The sequence below is a fragment of the Megalobrama amblycephala genome, linkage group LG14 (genome assembly GCF_018812025.1).
Source record: "Megalobrama amblycephala isolate DHTTF-2021 linkage group LG14, ASM1881202v1, whole genome shotgun sequence".
Taxonomy (NCBI): domain Eukaryota; kingdom Metazoa; phylum Chordata; class Actinopteri; order Cypriniformes; family Xenocyprididae; genus Megalobrama; species Megalobrama amblycephala.
Window position 1 is genome coordinate 28,551,456 of NC_063057.1, and position 19,635 is coordinate 28,571,090.

General features: G+C 43.1%; 1 long non-coding RNA gene across 1 annotated transcript; it reads left to right on the plus strand.

Moving 5' to 3' along the window:
• The first annotated feature begins 14,602 nt into the window (after positions 1-14,602).
• LOC125245212 lies at positions 14,603-16,411 on the plus strand. The gene is made up of 2 exons (XR_007179452.1): positions 14,603-15,079; positions 15,824-16,411. It is a non-coding gene; the product is annotated as an uncharacterized LOC125245212 (long non-coding RNA).
• Positions 16,412-19,635: the final 3,224 nt, after the last annotated feature.

Below are 19,635 nucleotides of genomic sequence, written 5' to 3' on the forward strand. Positions count from 1 at the left end.
TCACTGTGTTCCTCTGAGACAGACGGAGGCGTTTATTCACTGTGTTCAGATCCAGAGTGAGCCGATGGGAATCTGATGGAGATAAAACACATCACAATCAGGAATTATCAGTCTATCATATCTTTTAATCTACACTGTAAAAATGATTTTTGCTGCTTGTTAAAAGTAAAAAAAAAAAAAAAAAAAAAAAAAAAAAATTACTCAACGGTTTGTCCTAATTTTGTGTAAAATTCAGAAGCAGGTGGAAGCTAGTAATTTTAGATTATAAAGTTTTAAATACATTTTTTTTTCTTTCAAAAATGCATCGGAATCATATGGATTATATTTATGATGAATGGATGCATTTTTGGGGCTTCAAACTCCCCCATTCACTACCATTACAAAGCATGGTAAAGCCAGTATATTTTTTAAATATATCTCCAATTGTGTTCGTCTGAAAGAAGATAGTCATAATCACCTAGGATGATTTGAGGGTGAGTAAATCATCGGATAATTTTCATTTTTGGGTGAACTATCCCTTTAAGTCCTAAGTTCAGATCGTCTCAGGTTACGTATGTAACCATAGTTCCCTGAGATAGGGAACGAGACGCTGCGTCCGATAGGAACGCTTTGGGAACGCCTCCAGCGTGATAGCGTCTGATGCACGACTGTCAACTAGTCCAATGGCGAGAGTGAACGTCACGGGCGGGTGACGTCACAACCAGGAAAGGATAAATACACATCCGTTGCAACCGGCTTCAGCAAAATACTGCCGAGGCAAAACGATCACAGGGATGCAGGGAGTATGGCAACGCGACGCAGCGTCTCGTTCCCTATCTCAGGGAACTATGGTTACATACGTAACCTGAGACGTTCCCTTTCGAGGGAACTCGCGCTGCATCCGATAGGAACGCTTTGGGAACGATATACCAAAACGCCATAATCACAAATACCTGTCTGTGTGAAACTCTGGCACACTTAAGACACCAAAACCGATGATCCTGGAGCTGCGTCCAGGTCAAGGTCATAATACCTTACAAAAGTGAGTGGCGAGGACCAACCGGCCACGTCGCAGATCTCTTTGAGGGAAACCCCCGAGATTAAGGCCTTGGAGGCCGCCATACTCCTAGTCGAATGTGCTCTGACAGCTAATGGACACTGCTGGCCAGAGACCTCGTAAGCAAGTGAAATAGCCTCGACTATCCACTTGCTTACCGTGTGTTTAGATGCTGAACGACCTCTGTTATGTGGTCCAAAGCACACAAATAACTGATCTGCTTTCCTCCACAGGGCAGTTCTGTGGACATATGTGTCCAATGCTCGCACTGGACACAGCATTCGACTTCTCCTGGTCTGGTGTAATGAATGGAGGAGGACAAAAGGCTTGCAAAACAATAGGCCTTGGAACAGTCAAAACCTTCGGAATATATCCAGGTTTGGGGTAAAGGAAGGCTTTGACCATCCCCGGAGCAAACTCAAGACAGGTCGGGGACACTGAAAGGGCCTGAAGGTCTCCTACTCTTTTAAGGGATGATATGGCGAGAAGGAAGACAGTCTTAAGTGTCAGGAACTTATCTGAGACTGACTCAATAGGCTCAAATGGAGCTGTAGATAGGCCTTCTAACACAATAGCCAAATCCCAAGCAGGGACCCTCGTGCGCATCGCAGGCCTCAGCCTCTGGGTGCCACGGAGGAAACGAATGACTAATGGGTTCTTCCCAACAGTAGTACCATCCACATGGGCATGGTAAGCAGATATAGTCGACACATAAACTTTAAGTGTAGATGGGGTTAACCCAGATGAGAAACGGCACTGTAGGAACTCAAGTACTGAACCAATCGGGCAGTAGACTGGATCCAACTGTCGTTCTTGACACCAGGAAGTGAACAGTTTCCACTTCAAGGCGTGTAGTTTCCTCGTGGAAGGAGCTCTGGACTGAAGAATGGTCTCTACAACCTCAGTTGAGAGACCAGCTTCTATGAGCTTGGCTCCCTCAGAGGCCAAACCCACAGATTCCACATTTCTGGACGGGGATGCAGCATCGTGCCCCCCGCCTGAGACAGGAGGTCCCTCCTGATCGGAATCTTCCAAGGTGAGCCATCGAGAAGAGCTATCAGGTCCGAAAACCATATGCGGCTCGGCCAGTGAGGTGCTACTAGCAATAGACTTATCACTTCCTGGCGAACTTTCTCCAGAACTCCCGGGAGCAAAACAACTGGGGGAAATGCATACAGACGCAGCCTCGGCCACGTCTGTACCATGGCATCCAGCCCCAGAGGAGCTGGATGTGTGAGGGAGAACCAAAGTGGACAGTGCGTCGTATCCTGAGACGCGAACAGATCCACTTCCGCTTGGCCATAAATCTCCCATATGAGCTTCACCACCTCCGGGTGAAGTCTCCATTCCCCTGGCCTCAGCCCCTGCCTCGACAGAGTGTCTGCTCCAATATTCTGAATCCCTGGAATATAGATAGCTCTCAAGGAGAGCATCTTCCCCAGAGACCACAGGAGGATCTGTTGTGCCAGTTTGTATAATGGGCGCGACCGCAGACCCCCCTGCCGATTTATATACGAGACCACCGATGTGTTGTCTGTTCTGACTAGCACATGATGGCCCCTCAGGTCTGGAAGGAAGAACTTCAACGCATTGAAAACTGCCATCATCTCCAGGCAATTTATGTGCCACGAGAGCTGATGACTCTTCCACAGACCCTGAGCTGAGCGGCCTTCCATTACCGCTCCCCAGCCTGTGAGAGAAGCGTCCGTCGTCAAAGTGACACGACGACATCGAGCTCCTAACACAGGGCCCTGGGACAGGAACCAATTCTTCTTCCATATGATCAAGGCGTGGAAACAGCGCCGCGTGATCTTGATCATACGAAGTGGGTTGCCCCTCGGGGAAAACCCTTTGGTCCTGAGCCACCACTGTAAGGGTCTCATGTACAGCAGGCCAAAAGGTATCACGTTGGACGCTGCTGCCATCAGACCCAACAGTCTCTGAAACTGCCTTACAGTGCATGACTGGCCTAGCTTCAATTCTTTTACGGCTGATAGAATAGCAGTGATGCGAGCTGGAGAGAGACATGCTCGCATTGTCACTGAATCCCAAACCACGCCAAGAAAAGTGGTCCTCTGTTGTGGAGTAAGCACGCTTCTCTTGGCATTCAGTCTCAACCCCAATTTCCGAATGTGTGCGAGAACGACATCTCGATGCCGAACCGCCATCTCCTCTGACTGTGCCAAAATCAACCAGTCGTCGATATAATTCAGGATGCGTATGCCTTGCAGCCTGAGCGGGGCCAGAGCTGCATCTACACATTTTGTGAATGTGCGGGGTGAGAGAGCTAGGCCGAACGGAAGAACCCGAAATTGGTATGCTTCGCCCCCGAAAGCAAACCTCAGGAACTTCCTGTGCTGTGGAAGGATGGAGATATGGAAGTATGCGTCCTTGAGATCTATTGTGACAAACCAATCCTCGGATTTGATTTGAGTCACGATTTGACTTAACGTCAGCATCTTGAATTTTAGCTTTTGAACTGCTCGATTCACATGACGTAGATCTAAAATAGGGCGCAATCCCCCATCCTATTTTGGAACCAAGAAATACCGGCTGTAAAACCACCGACTCCCTGTCGGCAACCGGAATCCTCTCTATAGCCTCCTTTGCTAATAAGGTTTTTATTTCTTGTTCCAACACCAAAGCCTGCTGAGGAAGCACTGACGTATGCAGCACTCCTTTGAATAGAGGTGGACGGCACCAAAACTGGATTTTGTAACCTTTCTCTATAATTTGCAGGACCCAACGTGAGATATTTTGAAGAGATTTCCACTCTACCAGAAAATCTACTAAGGGAACCAGCCTCTCGAGGCTGGCCTCTGGTGTTTCGTTCACAGCACATTTTTGATGTAAATTTATCCTCCTCAGAGGATGTGACGCAGTGTCGTGTTGATGTTCTGAACACTGCGTCACTAATTCGGTGGGAGCCGCTGCGCCCCGAAGCACCAAAGGTGGCGGGGTTGGCAGAACGGCCCCCTGAGGGCCACGAGGTGGAACGGGCACCGTATACTGAGGTGTGTACCGCACCACCACGTGTGGGGCTGCCCTCAGAAGTCTGACGCCACTGGCGTCAGGACTTCTTCTGCCCAGCCTTCTTCGCCTGAAGCAAAACCCTCAGGTCTGTCTTCGGCTTGGAAGGCTTGGGCTGAGAGTGCCGTCCCGGCCCACCGTGTCTTTGGGGTGGAGCTCGAGAGGCGACACTCTCTTTCTGCTGCGCTCGATACGAGGAGCTATACGGCTGGGACTGCTCACGCCCAGCAGCCCCAGAAGGTGGATGGCGGCGTGGAAGATACTTTTTAAACGCCTCCGCCTGCTTTTTAGCTTCCTGGAACCTGTCGACAACAGATGTGACTGCGTCGCCGAACAGGCCAGATGGTGCAAGCGGAGCGTCGAGGAGAAAGGCCCTGTCTTTATCCTTTAAATCAGACAGATTAAGCCACAGGTGCCTCTCTGTCGCCACCAAGGCTGACATAGACCGCCCAACAGCTCTGGCGGTCTCCTTGGTGGCTCTTAGAGACAGATCTGTGGCTCGACGAAGTTCTCGAACAGCGTCCGGGCCAATCCCCTCCCCACCATCCAAATCCTTCAACAGGTCTGCTTGGTACGCTTGCAAAATAGCCATAGTATGCAAGCACGCACCAGCCTGACCTGCTGCCGTATACGCTTTTCCCACTAACCCTGATGTAGCTTTTAGTGGTTTAGTGGGAAGCGTGGGGGCCTTCAGGGATGATGCTGAACCCGGGGACAGATAACTCGCAAGTGTCTGTTCAACCCGGGGCATCGCCCCATAACCATGCTCTTTCAGCCCTCTTATATTGGAGTAGTGCTTCACATGAGGGCTGAAAAGACGTGATGAATATGGCTTTTTCCAAGTTCTAGATATCTCATCATGCAAATCAGGGAAAAAGGGAAGGCCCCGTGGTGGAAGTGCTTTGTTTGATGACAGAAAACGCTCGTCCAATTTGCTTTTTGGACGAGCGCCAAAATTCTCGGCCGGCCACTTGATGTTTAATTTAGACACAGCACGAGAAAGCACATCCACCAGCTCCTCGTACTCAGGGGAAAGTGATGGCGAGTCATCTTCCCCCATATCGACGCTCAGCGCGTCTAATTCCTCAGAACTAGAGTGCTGATGCGACGAGCCCTCTCCCTGGGTGGAAGAAGCCGCGGGGCGGGCTTCTGACACCAGAGAGGGGGCGCGGGATCTGCCAGGTGAAGGCTGAGAAAAAGCACTCGTGCTCGTCTCAAGCCCCGCTGACAGATCCATCTGCGAGCCCCACGACATCTTTCTCCGCGCTGCCTCGGCAGCAGCGGGTCCAGAGCCGTGGGGAACGCTTGCCTGCGCACTTTCCTCGAAAAGTGCGAGGCGGGAGCGGAACGTCCTCAGGGGAAGTTTTTCACAATGCTCGCATTCAGCCCCCTCGAAGGCTGAAAGAGCATGCTCCGCTCCCAAACACATAACGCACAAATCGTGTGTATCCCCACCCGTGAGAAAACGAGGGCAGGGAGGAGCACACGGTTTAAATGCTTGTGTGTTCGCCATAACTGTGATATTGTGCTGTATGATAACGGGACAGACAACAATAAATAGACAGAGACAGTTTCACATAGAGCGCTTTTGCTGAGGCGGAAAAGCTGAAGCCGGTTGCACCAGATGTGTATTTATCCTTTCCTGGTTGTGACGTCACCCGCCCGTGACGTTCACTCTCGCCATTGGACTAGTTGACAATCGTGCATCAGACGCTATCACGCTGGAGGTGTTCCCAAAGCGTTCCTATCGGATGCAGCGCGAGTTCCCTCGAAAGGGAACTGACAAGTTAATTTAGGATATTTTCACATTTGTATTAGAGGAGCAAATCTTAACTTGATTTAGGATTCTTATCCTATCTTACAATATCACATCTTATCTGTAGTTAGGAAATCTTAAACTGCTCCATCGAGTTCAGCAATAGGTTGTTTGCACATGACGTCACGGGGAGGTCATTATTAAATGCTCTAATTTTGCTCTAATCGATCAAACCCAGAAACCACAAAGAGCTTTTATCGTGTACCAAAAGTTGTTGTTCATCAGGGGGAAACTGCAAGAAACTGACTGAAAAGCACAGGGAAAAGTGGCTTATAATCCTGGGCTTGCAGTCGGGAGCCAAGTCGGATAATGAGTGTGTGTTGTGACCCCTTTGTCAAAAGTTAAAACAACTGGCATATGCAGCCGCTAATAAATAAGTAGTATGCCTCCATAGTTTTGTATTCTTTCATTTGTTTTCTGGAGTAGAAGGATGTCTGTGCTCAGTTGCATAAAGCACCTTAAGTACTATTTTCCTTAATATAGGAAAACATCTCAGGTTATGCATGTAACCATGGTTCCCTGAGAACAGGGAACGAGACTCTGCGCTGAAATTGCGCTATGGGGAACGTCACTCGTGACAGGTGCTCGAAATGCCAAGAATCACACAACTCCAATCCTATTGGCCGGCGACAGCCTATGACGTTGAACGGCGCGAACCGTGACATATAAAGGGAGCGCCTGAGGAAGCAGCCAACACCTTCTTGTCTTTGAGGGACTGTTCCGCAGGCACCCCGAAGCATGGCAGGAAAGTGCAGAGTCTCGTTCCCTGTTCTCAGGGAACCATGGTTACATGCGTAACCTGAGACGTTCCCTTTCGCTGAAATTGCGCTATGGGTAACGATATACCCACGCCTCCATGCTGAAGGAGAGTGCATGCCCAAAGGTTCTGGACAAACGTCCGGCAGTTCCAGGGAAAAACCGGGAGCAACTCTCCAAGGCTGTCAGTGACAGCATTCCCTACGGCCAACAGCCAAAGTCGAGCCTAAAAGCAGCCTTTCTCAAAAGCCTCTGAAGGCATCTGAAACCAACAACTCGAAAGAAGTGGTCACTTAAAGGGAATGCGGCCAGGAAACCTATAGGAATCCCGGCCAGACACTAGGGGGAAAACTTCACCCCTGACGCCACTAAGGAGGCCGTACCAATTTAGCAGAGCCAAACATAGTGAGGGCCAACCTTGTCTGATAACAGAATCTCCAATGCGCAAACTCCAAGAGGAAAGCAGGAAAGAGCGACTGCAAGGGGCAGTAAGCAACTCAAACCCACACGCAGAGATGGGCATCTGGAGAGTGGAACTCAGCTAAGCACTATAAACCCTCGTATTGAGGGGAGTAAGACCACTCATCCTAGGATCTACTCAGCTTCTGAAAAGCGCTGAGGAGGCTGTGCGCTAGAGAACCCAGGTACCGGGGAGCACAAACCAGCCTGGGGGCCAGTCTGAACAGGAGACTTCATAGAAGTTCTACCAAGACCGGCTTAGGGAGCTAGGCACAATTACACAGGCAACCCAGAGGGGAGTATGAAGCTCACCTATCAGACAGACCGTACTGTAGGCACATGACCAAGGAGGCAGACTAAAATAGGGGCCTACAACATGGCTATAAGTTCTAACAATGAACTGATAAACAACATGGACCCAACAACCAGGTGGTAATCAGGATGGCCCAGAAGGCCAGAGAACTGACAAACATGCTGCAAACATGACCAACCCAGTAATTAGGTAGCTGTGGGTGCCCACAAAAACAGCCCGTCCAACACAGACCAACGAGCAGTGTACTCGGTAAAAGCACCTTTCTACTCTTTAAGCAAGAGGAGTACAGCGTACGCCAACAAGCGCTAAAGAAGGGGCCTATAACCTCAGGAGACAAGTGGCATCAGCTCGTGGCAGTGTTATCGAGGTTCAGGCTAGACAGACCGACTGCAAAGGAAGTCATGAGCCAGCCTGAGCCTCGGCCAGCCGGTGACAAAAGTTTAGGGAAATAACCAGCATGCTACATAGGAGGCCTCTGAAGGCCTACCCATCGCACGCGGTGTCAACCAGCGGCCACTAAAGTTCTAGGAGCAAAAATAGAACCGAGAAATAGACAGGGTAGCTATTTAGCTCAACTAGAGCTAAAGGAAACCAAGAGGTGAACAAAGCCAACTTTCAGCGTGACACAAAGAAGGCCTGCGAAGGCCTACAACCCATAAACACGCGGCGTCAGCTAGTGTTACCCAAGACCCATTCATGGTGATACGTTCAAGACTAGGGTAAGCCCATATGCAGATACTTGAAAAACCCTCGGGTTTAAAAGAAGTACATACAACACACCAGAACTCAACGAAAGGCCTAATGTGGGGTCTATTCATGTAGAGGTGGGCATGGCCAAAGGCGGCATAAGTCAAGAACATAACAAACCATGAAAAGAGCCTAAAAACAGGACCAACCCAGCCTGGTCAGGCCTACTACTTTAGCACCATGTGGCGTCAGCCCGTGGTCATAACAGGACCCAAGCTCAAGGGGGCAGAACTAAACTTACACATTAAATGAGGAAGTTACTACCAAGTCTGAGCTTAAGCCTACACACTCCAACAGGCAATGTACCTCAGTACATATAAAACATTCTATCACGGTCCGAGGAAGGCCAAACAGGCCTGTCACCCCAGACAGCGTGAGCAAATGCCTTAGGCAGTGATGAAAAATACATGAGCAAACTCATGATCATCACCAACAGCGTCCAGAAAATAAGCTGTGATAAGAGAGGCTACCACAAAGAGCCAACAATTTATCAGCAATGCAAGACAGCTGCTATGGTTCATAGATCAACAGGGAGTAAACAGAGAAAACACTATTCTAACCAGAATAAGATCCTCTACACTCAACCTGAGTGTGCAATCCAACAGGTGATGCACTCAGTGAAACACATTTCCTTATTCAAACAGGGAGTACAACCAAACACCGTATTCACAGATAGAGGCTAACCATAGCCTGCTATCACAGAAAACAGGTGTTACCTGTGGCAGCACATGAGTAAGCTCACATATGTATGCATGTATGTATGTAAGCTTAGAACCCAAAGCAAACATAAATGCTTTGTAACACATGCCATCCAGAAAGGATAAATGTATCACAGCAGATTGTTACTGAAATCTGAGATGAACCCTAGAAAACGAAAGCTAAAAACATTAGCATCGTAATCTGGCACTGAAATGTAAATCAAGGGGTTCACGTGATGTCATTATCGGCATGAAAAAGGTTCTAACAGTGAGGCCTAGCAGCACTGCAAACTCACCTTCTCGAAGATAAGGGCCACCACCTGAGAGAAAACAGCACCAGGAAGGCTAGTAACAGCCTATAACCTTAGCTATAAACTCAAAATAACACAGGAACACTGAAAAGTGGGGCCTGGCAGCACTGCATAACTTATCTCCTCGAAGATAAGGGCCTACCACCTGTGCAAAACAGCAACAGGAAGGCTAAAAACAGCCTAAACCTAGCTGTTAAAGCTATAGCACCTACATTACAAAATGATAGGGGGAAAAAAGGCCATACGGCAACAACTCCCTCGGGAGAGAGCCAGAACTAGGAAAACACAAACAGTGAAAAATGGTGCTGATGTAAACAAACATCTAACCTAGTCCTAGCCTAGCCGCTAGCTATAACCTGAAAAGACCATAGCCACGCTTGGGCTCATCTAAATCCTACAAGCGAGGAAAGACGAGCTCCAAAGCAATAGCGTCAGGCGGCCGAAAGAAGGCCGACCAGAAGAGGGCCAGACGAGAACGGAGCGTCCTCATGGGCAGACGCTCACAATTAACACAGACAGCACCCTCAAGCACTGTCCGTGCGTGCTCCTCGCCCAGACACATAACGCACAGGTCGTGTGTGTCCTCAGAGATCAGCACAATTCCTGAAACGTTTTTCAGCCATGATAGAGACAATCTTACCGGAGTGGTGAGACAGGCACGAACAAAACAGTCCCGAAAAGACAAGAAGATGTTGGCTGCTTCCTCAGGTGCTCCCTTTATACGTCACAGTTCGCGCCGTTCGACGTCATAGGCTGTCGCCGGCCAATAGGATTGGAGTTGTGTGATTCTTGGCATTTCAAGCACCTGTCACGAGTGACGTTCCCCATAGCGCAATTTCAGCACAGAGTTGAAGTTCCCTTTCGAAAGGGAACCCGGTTCGCTGTTCTGAAATACTTAGAGGTTTAAGTGATTATATCAAAGACTTTATATGCAACACCCTTAAGTCATGCCCATAGGTAAGGGGAAATCATGCCTTAAGTCTCATACTTAAGGGAAAAACTTGAGGTGTTTTACACAACTGGGAACTGGAGAAGTAAATATCCCAATTCAGTAGAAAAATTGTTCCTCTTTATAATGTAATGATCATGTCCAACATACTGTATGTTGTGATTTTCTGTTTATACCTCTCTTGTAACAGTGTCTAAAACAGCATGTTTCCTCCATCTCGTTTATTCTGCTTTTCACTTCCTGCCCCCATCTGAATTTTGCACGTAATCAGTCACATGATTGCAAACATGCTATCAACTCTCAAGTCTGTTACCAAGCAACTAATTTAAGATTAAAATGGAGAATCAAAACAGGCGAGCTTTTAAAGAAGTTTTGATAAGCCTGATATAAAAGGCAAAGTCTATGACTGTATTTCATGACTCTGTCATTATTTATCAGTGTTATTTATCAGGCCTCCATTGACAGCAAGATAATTAACACTTTCAGATGACCAGAAAGCTATTTATAGCAGCCCGCTTGAATAAAAGAAATTTGCCTGTGAATGTCTTCCTTTTTTAAAGGGATAGTTCACCCAAAATTGAAAATTTGATGTTTATCTGCTTACCCCCAGCGCATCCAAGATTTAGGTGACTTTGTTTCTTCAGTAGAACACAAATGATGATTTTTAACTCCAAATGTTGCGGTCTGTCAGTCTTATAATGTGTGTCAATGGGAACTCCATCTGTAAGACTCAAAAAACATCCAACATTTGGATTTGTCTGTGCATGTTTTTTGACTCTTATAGACGAAGTACCCATTGACACACATTATAAGACTGACAGACGGCAACGGTTGGAGTTAAAAATCATCATTTGTGTTCTACTGAAGAAACAAAGTCACCTACATCTTGGATGCGCTGGGGTAAGCAGATAAACATAAAATTTTCATTTTTGGGTGAACTATCCCTTTAAGTCTTTTCTGTTCATTGACTCCATAAAACACATCAAGAGCTAAAACAAGCAAATACAATAGATTTGACAATGAAACAAAACAATTCGCTGTTATATGAAAAAAATACTGATTAAACAACATTTAGCATAAACAACCTCAATTTACTCATGAATCAAATTAGATCAACTGAATCAGCATAAACGATGGCAATGATATACAAAATATAAACACATAAAATTAACATTACTGACCTTGTGCCCGTATCAACCAGATACTAAACAATCAGCAACAAAAACAAAAACTACATGTACTAATTTCACATTAAAACTCCTTTTTAACTCTGTGACCATGAATCATTGACTTTAATTTGTCCATGTGCCAAATGCTTTTTCATCTTAAGTAACTTTTATAAAAGTTCATTAGAAAAAAAAACAACAAAAAAAACATTACTGGTGTTCATCTTGAGACAAAACAATGGCTGTGATATATTTTAAGATACGTCTTCTTTCAGTTAAAGGTGCTACAGAGGATGTTTTGTTTTATACATTTTTGCAATATTACTTGAAACTGTCTTTACTAACTGATAAAAGACCATTTATTAGGTGCACTGAAAGGAATAATATTAATATACATCATCTGTGCACGAGGTAGGGCATTAAAACATCAGCCATCGCGTAAACGATTGGCCCTCTGGCTTGTCAATCACTGCCATTATGTTCCTTGTGAGAGACATGCGCGGATTGGCCCTCTGGCTTGTCAATCACTGCCATGACGTTCCTTGTGAGAGACGTGTGTGCTGCGCGCTCCAGTAACTTTCCACACTCCACAGGCGCCGCATGCAATGTTTTTGTCAGGAGACAGGAGTAACAACTGCAGATTATGAGTTACCTGCGGTGAGTCCGACATAATGAATCCAAAAAACACGACACAGCGAATGCCGGTGCACGAGTTTTGAGAGGAGTTCCCTCGAAATGAGGGGGGTTGTTCTTATGCATGCGCTCATTTCAAAAACTCTTTGGTTTCTCAGTCGACGAAAAGATCCTCTGTAGCACCTTTAAAACAGCTCAAACATGCATTTTAGTCTAGGACAAGCCTTGTCTGTGAAACCAGGGGTAAGTGTTATTTTATGTGTTACTGAGGGAAAGACCTTTAAGTGTTAAATGTTTAGTTATTAAGAGAAAGACAGAGTGTGAATGTGTGTGTGAGAGTTTTTGTGAGTGTGTGTGTAGACATACATTTGCTCACTCCTGCTGTAATCCTGATCTCTCCTCCATGATCCACACTAGAAAACACACACAAAGTGACACAGTTAATCAGTAAACACTCTCTCTCTCTCTCTCTCTCTCTGAGCAGAGTTTCTGTTTTTTTTCTCTAAAACTTTCCTTTCTTTGTGATCATTTATAAGTGTTTTTGGAAGGAATTTTAAAGTTTCAGTTGTGTAGGAAAGACAGTCTTTTTTCAAGTTTATAAGTTGAGAACGCTGCCTGTCAGCATTTGCTGGCCAGGAGTCATCAACACCAGCAATGGCTTCAGATAAAGTGGCGTTTGAGCGACTCACGCAGACACGGAATTAAAATGGTGCCAGTGATGAATTGCTCGGTTGAAGAGTGTAGTCCGGCGGTTGGAAAGGCCGTCGGGTATGAGAGTATTATGTCAGCGTCACCAATGAGTAGTGCTGTCATTAGTTTTCTCAATAGCCTAGAGAAAGTGAAATTAGCAGATACAAGCTAATTTTCCTTATGCAAGATTATTGTTTTGTGAAAAATAATATTAATGATATACAACTTATTTAATATGTAAAAAAGCTACATTTAATTTCCAGTGTTTTGCATCATACACACAGACGCTAAAGCGCCCTCTAGTGCCTGTTCTTCTGGCGTCAATAGAATGACTCGCTTCAAGAGTCTGCCTAAATGACATTGATTAATTTTCATTCGTTAAATTACTATTATTATTATTTTTACATTTATATTTTAATTTAAACATTACATGTTTAAAAACTTATAGCCACATGTTTAGCGCTCTAACATTAGAGCAGGGGTCATTTAATATCAGTGTCTTAATGCATTAGCGTTTTCTTCATAACTGTGTTTTATTTCCAAGGAAAATGCTTAACGTGTTATTAATTGTGTTCATATTGGCTGCTTATAAGGTGTAGTGAATTTGCTCCTCCAATATCATCTACACATTAAGCGCTTATTTTTCATGTTAAGCGCTTGAATGTCCCGCTTTGTTGCCAGTATAGAATTCACTGGGACATGCGGCAGTATCGGACCACTCGTGAGTGAGAATGGGGTGGAAATCAAGTCAAGTAGGGCCTATTATCATGTTTCAGAGACATGGCTCTCGAAAGTGTTATTAATAAAGATCGTGGTCATACAGGCAGGGTCAAACAGGAGCAGACAGGTATAACAGGGACAGGCAGAGTCGTGGTCAGATAACAGGCAGTAGGTCAGTACAGGCAGATATCACTCACAGATCAAGGTAACAGGCGGGGGTCAAAGGCAGGCAGCAAAGGATCAGTAACGGGTAACAACAGGATCAGCAACAGGTAGTCAGACAAGATATATAATTACAACGTATCCAAGGAAGGATGTTACTGTTTTGTGGAACTCACATTTTTCTGCTTTGGCGTATAACTGGTATTGAATTAATCTTTGCAGGACCTGTCTGATCTGTTGGATATGTTCCTCCATATTATCAGAATAAGTCAGTATGTCGTCAATGTAGACGATGACTCAATGTATTGAGCCTCCGTGAAATTTAAAATCAATACATTGTTTTATGTGTCTGAGTAGGCAGAATGATTTTAACATAACTTTGAAGCAAAAATTCTAGACTAAGATAAACAGTTCCCAAAAGTCTTGTGAAAAAATATATAGTATGTGTTCTGAGGCCTTATTTCAGTGACTTTTTTTTTTTTTTTTAAAAACATGCATATAATACATAATTCTCTCAAAAAGTACATACTTGTTGCTCACATATTATTGAAGCCTACTTTGTGCTGAATACAGTGTAATGAGACTTTTGTCATTAATATGTTTATAAGCAACTGAAAAAAGCATAAATGTCAGGGCATGTCAAAACTTCTCCAGGGCCCCAAATTAGCCTCAGACCCCAGAGGGTTAATGCTTTTTTTCAAATAAGGATTTTTTTTTTTTTTTTTTTTTTTTTTTTTTTTTTCACAAAGCATTGATTCCCTTCCGGGAAAAACTCCAATCACTTCCATTATAAAGCTTGGATGAGCCAGGATAATTTTAATATAACTCTGACTGTGTTTAGCTTAAAGAACTAAGTCATATACACCAAGAAAGGCTTGAGGGTGAATAAATGATGGGGTAATTTTCGTTTTAGGGCGAACTATCCAATGTATCCAATCCAACTTTTTGTGCACCTGTTAGTCTCCTATGCTGTTTACATTGTATAGACAGTGCAGGCTTCTGTGTACTACGGGTGAACTAACCCTTTAACTGTTTAACACTCTGAGGTCTAAAAACGCGCCGGCGCGTTTTGCAGTTTTTTTTTCACATTGCAGCAAAACAGACTTAAAATACTCCGTCATTTTTTATCATAGAGACATAAGTAATATATCAAATGAAACTATAGAATGTCTTCTTTTTTTTGTGTACACTCACAATCAAAATAAAACTTTGTGCTTTTTAAAAATAAATAAAATATACAGGGTGTGCTGTCCTGCCATCTCCGTCTCTGCAAACATCATTCTAAAACGTCACTAAAAGTAACTAAAATAGACGGCTTATACATGCTACATGGACATGAGAGATATGTCTTTGCAAAGCTTTAAGTGTCTACTTTTAAACGAAACAAATATACAGCATGCTTGTATACCTGTTACTTTCCTGTCAGTTATGCATAGGTAATGGTATGAGAGTAGTATCTTATATGCTAATAATAACAGGGTTTTTTTTTTTTTTTACAATTTGTTTTTTTAGGAATGTGGATCCATCACTCTCGCATTCACCTGCAATTCCCACTAAGAGGGCACCCAGCAACACAGGCGGAAATGAGAAAGAGTAAGTACATGTTCACCCACTATATGGTAGGCCTATGTACACTACCGTTCAATAGTTTGAAATCGGTATGATTTTTCATGTTTTTAAAATAAGTTTCGTCTGCTCACCAAGGCTACATTTATTCAATTAAAAATACAGTAAAAACAGTAATATTGTGAAATATTATTCCAATTTAAAATAACTGTGTACTATTTAGTCTACAGTGTCACATGATCCTTCAGAAATCATTCTAATATGAGGATTTGCTACTCAAGAGACATTTATTGTTTACAATTGTTCAGAAATGTTTCTTGAGCTGCAAATCAGCATATTAGAATGATTTCTGAAGGATCATGTGACACTGAAGACTGGAGTAATGATGGTGAATATTCAGCTTTGACATCACAAGAATAAATGACTTTGTGAAATATATTTAAATAGTACACAGTTATTTTAAATTGGAATAATATTTCACAATATTCCTGTTTTTACTGTATTTTTAATTAAATAAATGTAGCCTTGGTGAGCAGACGAAACGTATTTTAAAAACATTAAAAATCTTAGTGATCCCAAACTTTTGAACGGTAGTGTATGTATATATGTGTCTGTATGGCTTTCTTTCTTATGCGTGCACAATATATTAGCATTAGTGCTTGGTAATGTTAATATATACAATAATAAACATTATATTAGTATTAGTTATTGATGATGCAAATAGTATAGCTCCTTGTGTAATAACCATCTCACTGTTTTTTTTTTCTCCAGCTATAGCCCTAATGAGAGTGCTCCAAAACCCCTTGCAAAAAAGGCCAAGAAAAACATTCAGACAAGCAACAGGCATTCAGCTCTGTCATGGAAAACAGATAATGACACTGACATGGTTCCACAGACTCTGAGATTCCTACCTGCACGGGAACCTGGACCACAGCTGCGTCCTGCTGATGAACACACTCCTAAGAGTCTCTTCAAAATGTTCAAAATGCAAGGAATAATGCCACCGCTGGTCGTCGGAACTGCATGCTTTGCAAAGTACAGCTTGGTAAAAGGCAAGACACACCTTGGAAATGCCAGGCATGTGACATTTACTTGTGTCTTCAGTTGAAAAGGAACTGTTTTCAAAAATGGCACACAGATGTGTGACTGTTCAGATTCTCTGTTCACCACCTCTCACTGACCATTGGGCTGCAAAGATTATCTATATGTGATCAAGCAGGTTATGTATAGGGTGTAAAAGTGGGCTTTTTTTATAAACCTTACCTTTATTTGCCTGTATACACAAAATGTGCCTTTGACCCTAGTTTATATGTGGATTATATTGTTAACTTTATTTTAAATAAAAAAGAAAAAAAACAATGATATGTCTTGTCTTTGCATTTTCTTAGTTGACTCAGTCACATTCCTGACTGAATGGCTCATTATGCGGCTCATTAGGGGCAGGGTCTTAATCTCCCCAGGTGTAAATCACTTCATTATTCATGAAGAGTCACACCTCTTCGCATATGGCCTACCTAAACAAAAAGTGTCTTAGAAATTTAAAATCAATACAATGTTTTATGTGTCAGAGTAGGGAGGATCATTTCCACATCATTTTGAAGCAAAAACTCTACACTAAAATATACAATTCTCAAAAGTCTTGTGAAAAAACATTTAGTATGCATTTTGAGGTATTGTTTCAGTTACTTTTTTTTTTTTTTTTTCAATAACCACGCATAAACATTATTCCTTTAAAAACACAAACATGTACATACATGTTCCTCACATATTATGGTAGCCTAGTTTGTGCTGAATACAGTGTAATGACACTTTTGTCATTAATATGTTTATAATCAACTGATAAAAGCACAAATGTCAGAGCATGTCAAAACTTCTCCAGGGCCCAAAATCAGCCTCAGACTCCAGAGGGTTAAGAGCTGCTGTGCAGCCAAAGTTATATACCAGTTATCACTGTAAAGCTGCTTTGACACAATCTGCATTGTAAAAAGCGCTGTATAAATAAAGGTGACTTGATTTTACTTGACTTTACATGCACAATCTTACACAGATTATGCTTAAATTGACAACATGTGTGGTCATGAATATACCTTGACTCATGTCAAGTCACATGAATACCTATATCATATATATCATAATCATTTTAGTAATTTTATTTCATGCTAATGATATATAGTTCTAAATATAGTTATTTCAGCTTGAAATAAGGTTATGATTTTTGATACCATTGAAATTTCATACTTTTCAACATGAATTTTGATATCCCAGCAAAAGTACTAGCCTAACTACTACAAGTAAAAATGATCTCAGCTCTCAGACAGAGCGAGAGTATTGAATAAAGTTCTTATTCACAGCTTATTGCGCTTGAACGGTTTAAAAATTACTTGTTAGGCATAAAAACTCATGCAATAAACCTTCATGAAGGCACAGCACTAAAACTTCACATAAGTGTAACCACAATAGAGATAATCCAAAATCACTGCCAGTTGATGGTATATCGCTCATCCCTAAAAATTTGGTTTACATTTTAAAATTTCTGAATAACTTTTTTTTATTTATTTTTTTATTCCTATTACCATTCCTAATACCATTTAACTCAGATCATGTTTAAGCCATGCTGCTCAGTCATTAAAAGTTTGGCATGGCCCTGTATCTGCTGCTTACTGCTATATTTTCTCTTGTTTCCATGTACAGGCAGTGATTATAATTTACCCAAGCTCTGTTTTGAATCAGCTCCAACAGAGATAGATGCCTTCATACTGCCATCAACCTGTAGTACTGTGTGTGTATGAGAGAGAGAGAGAGAGAGAGAGAGAGCATCATTCACTGTGATACATAAATCACACAAACACATCAGCAAAGCAAATAGTCAAACCATCACAGTCACTGTGAATTAACGTTACCTTGCTTGTGATTGTTCTCCAGCTGCTCAGCCAGATTATTCTGGTTCATCTTCCTCAGGATCTCCACTGTGATCTTCACAGCTTCTTTTCGGCCAAAACAAGCCACCATCTTATCCACAGTTTTTAACCTATCTGCATTCTCCATTTCACACTGTGATATACAATCATGATCATTCTTCAAGTGCCACTGAAACTTCTTCAATTCAGCTTTTACCAGTTCATTCAGTGATTTCTCAAGCAGTTCTTCAACAGACGGCATCGCCCTTCACTGATTAACAGCTGCAGAAAAAAAAAAAGATCTGAAGTAGTTCACTCTTAACATGTGGACCTCTAATCTGGTACCTCACATGATTTAATAATGAAAGTAATAACATAGAATTAAAATAATATATATCATTTATGTGAAAATTTGCAAGCAAATTTCACATTCTTTATTAGTTTATATCGGTGTGTCCCAAACACATTCCGGGAGGTCCCCAACACTGCACACACATGCATTTCAGGTCTTGGAGTCTCTACTAATAAGCTGCTGGTCTGAATCAGGTTTGTTTGATTAGGGAGACAAGCAAAATGTGCAGTGTTGGGGGGCCTCCAGGAATGTGGTTGGGAAACACTTGTTTAGATTGTTCTCTTTATAAATGTGAATCAAGTAGAGAAAACACTGTGAACATCACATATGCAGAAAAAAGCCAAAAAATTGGAAGTAGAGATCAGAATTGTGCACAGCAAAATGTCAAAGAGAGTTAAGGTGCAGGAGGTTACTGGCACAGTTAACCGAGCAGGGGGGCATTTCTCAAAAACATTGTTAGCCAAATATTGTCACAAGTTCCATTGATCTCTGTTGGTAATGACAGAACTTGCGACTATAGTTGCTTTTGGGAAATGCACCCCACAGCACCAGCTAGCCAGGTTCAACAGCAAGAGGAGGTAAATTGCAGGTTGTATTTGGAGGGAGAGGAGAGTGCTTGCAATGGAAAAGAGTTTGGGACATGTAGCGACAGGTCAGAAATGGTATGCACAACTGAATAGAAGCTCAATTCAGAGATAGACAGACCTACTACCCCTGGCTTGTAATGGAAAAATCAAGTTTGAGCTGCACAACATGTAAAGCAGTGGGGCATTTGGGACCAGAAAAGGCAGTTTTGTACTTTACTGGTACCCAGAATGAATTGCGGCATAACGTTTTTTTGTTTGTTTATTGTCACCATTGTTGAGATTCGTGTGCCTGAAAAGTTAATTTTTAAAAAAAAAAATTCTCACAACACTTCTGGATCTCAAGCTACTATAATGAACAATGCAAAATGTCACAGAAGGAATGACAGATGCAATTGCAAGTTAATCTCTTTATAGAGCTTCACACCAGAGTATGTCAGCAAACGAAGAAGACAACAACAGGAGAGTGGTGACGCAGGGACTTCGTTGGGCAGCGGGAATCCAGTGGTGAGGTGAGAAGGTGCCGTGAGTCCGTGAGTGCAATCCAACGTGAGAGTCCAACGAAGAACAGGAACAGGAAACAACGACGAGATAATCCACTCCGGGGAACAAACAAACACGAGAGAGCACAGGACACAACACCAGGACTCCAAACAACGATCTGACAAACACGAGACGAAAGGCAAGGCGTAAAATAGGCAGATGGTAATTGCACACAGCTGCCGCTGATCAAACAATCAGCGGTGACGC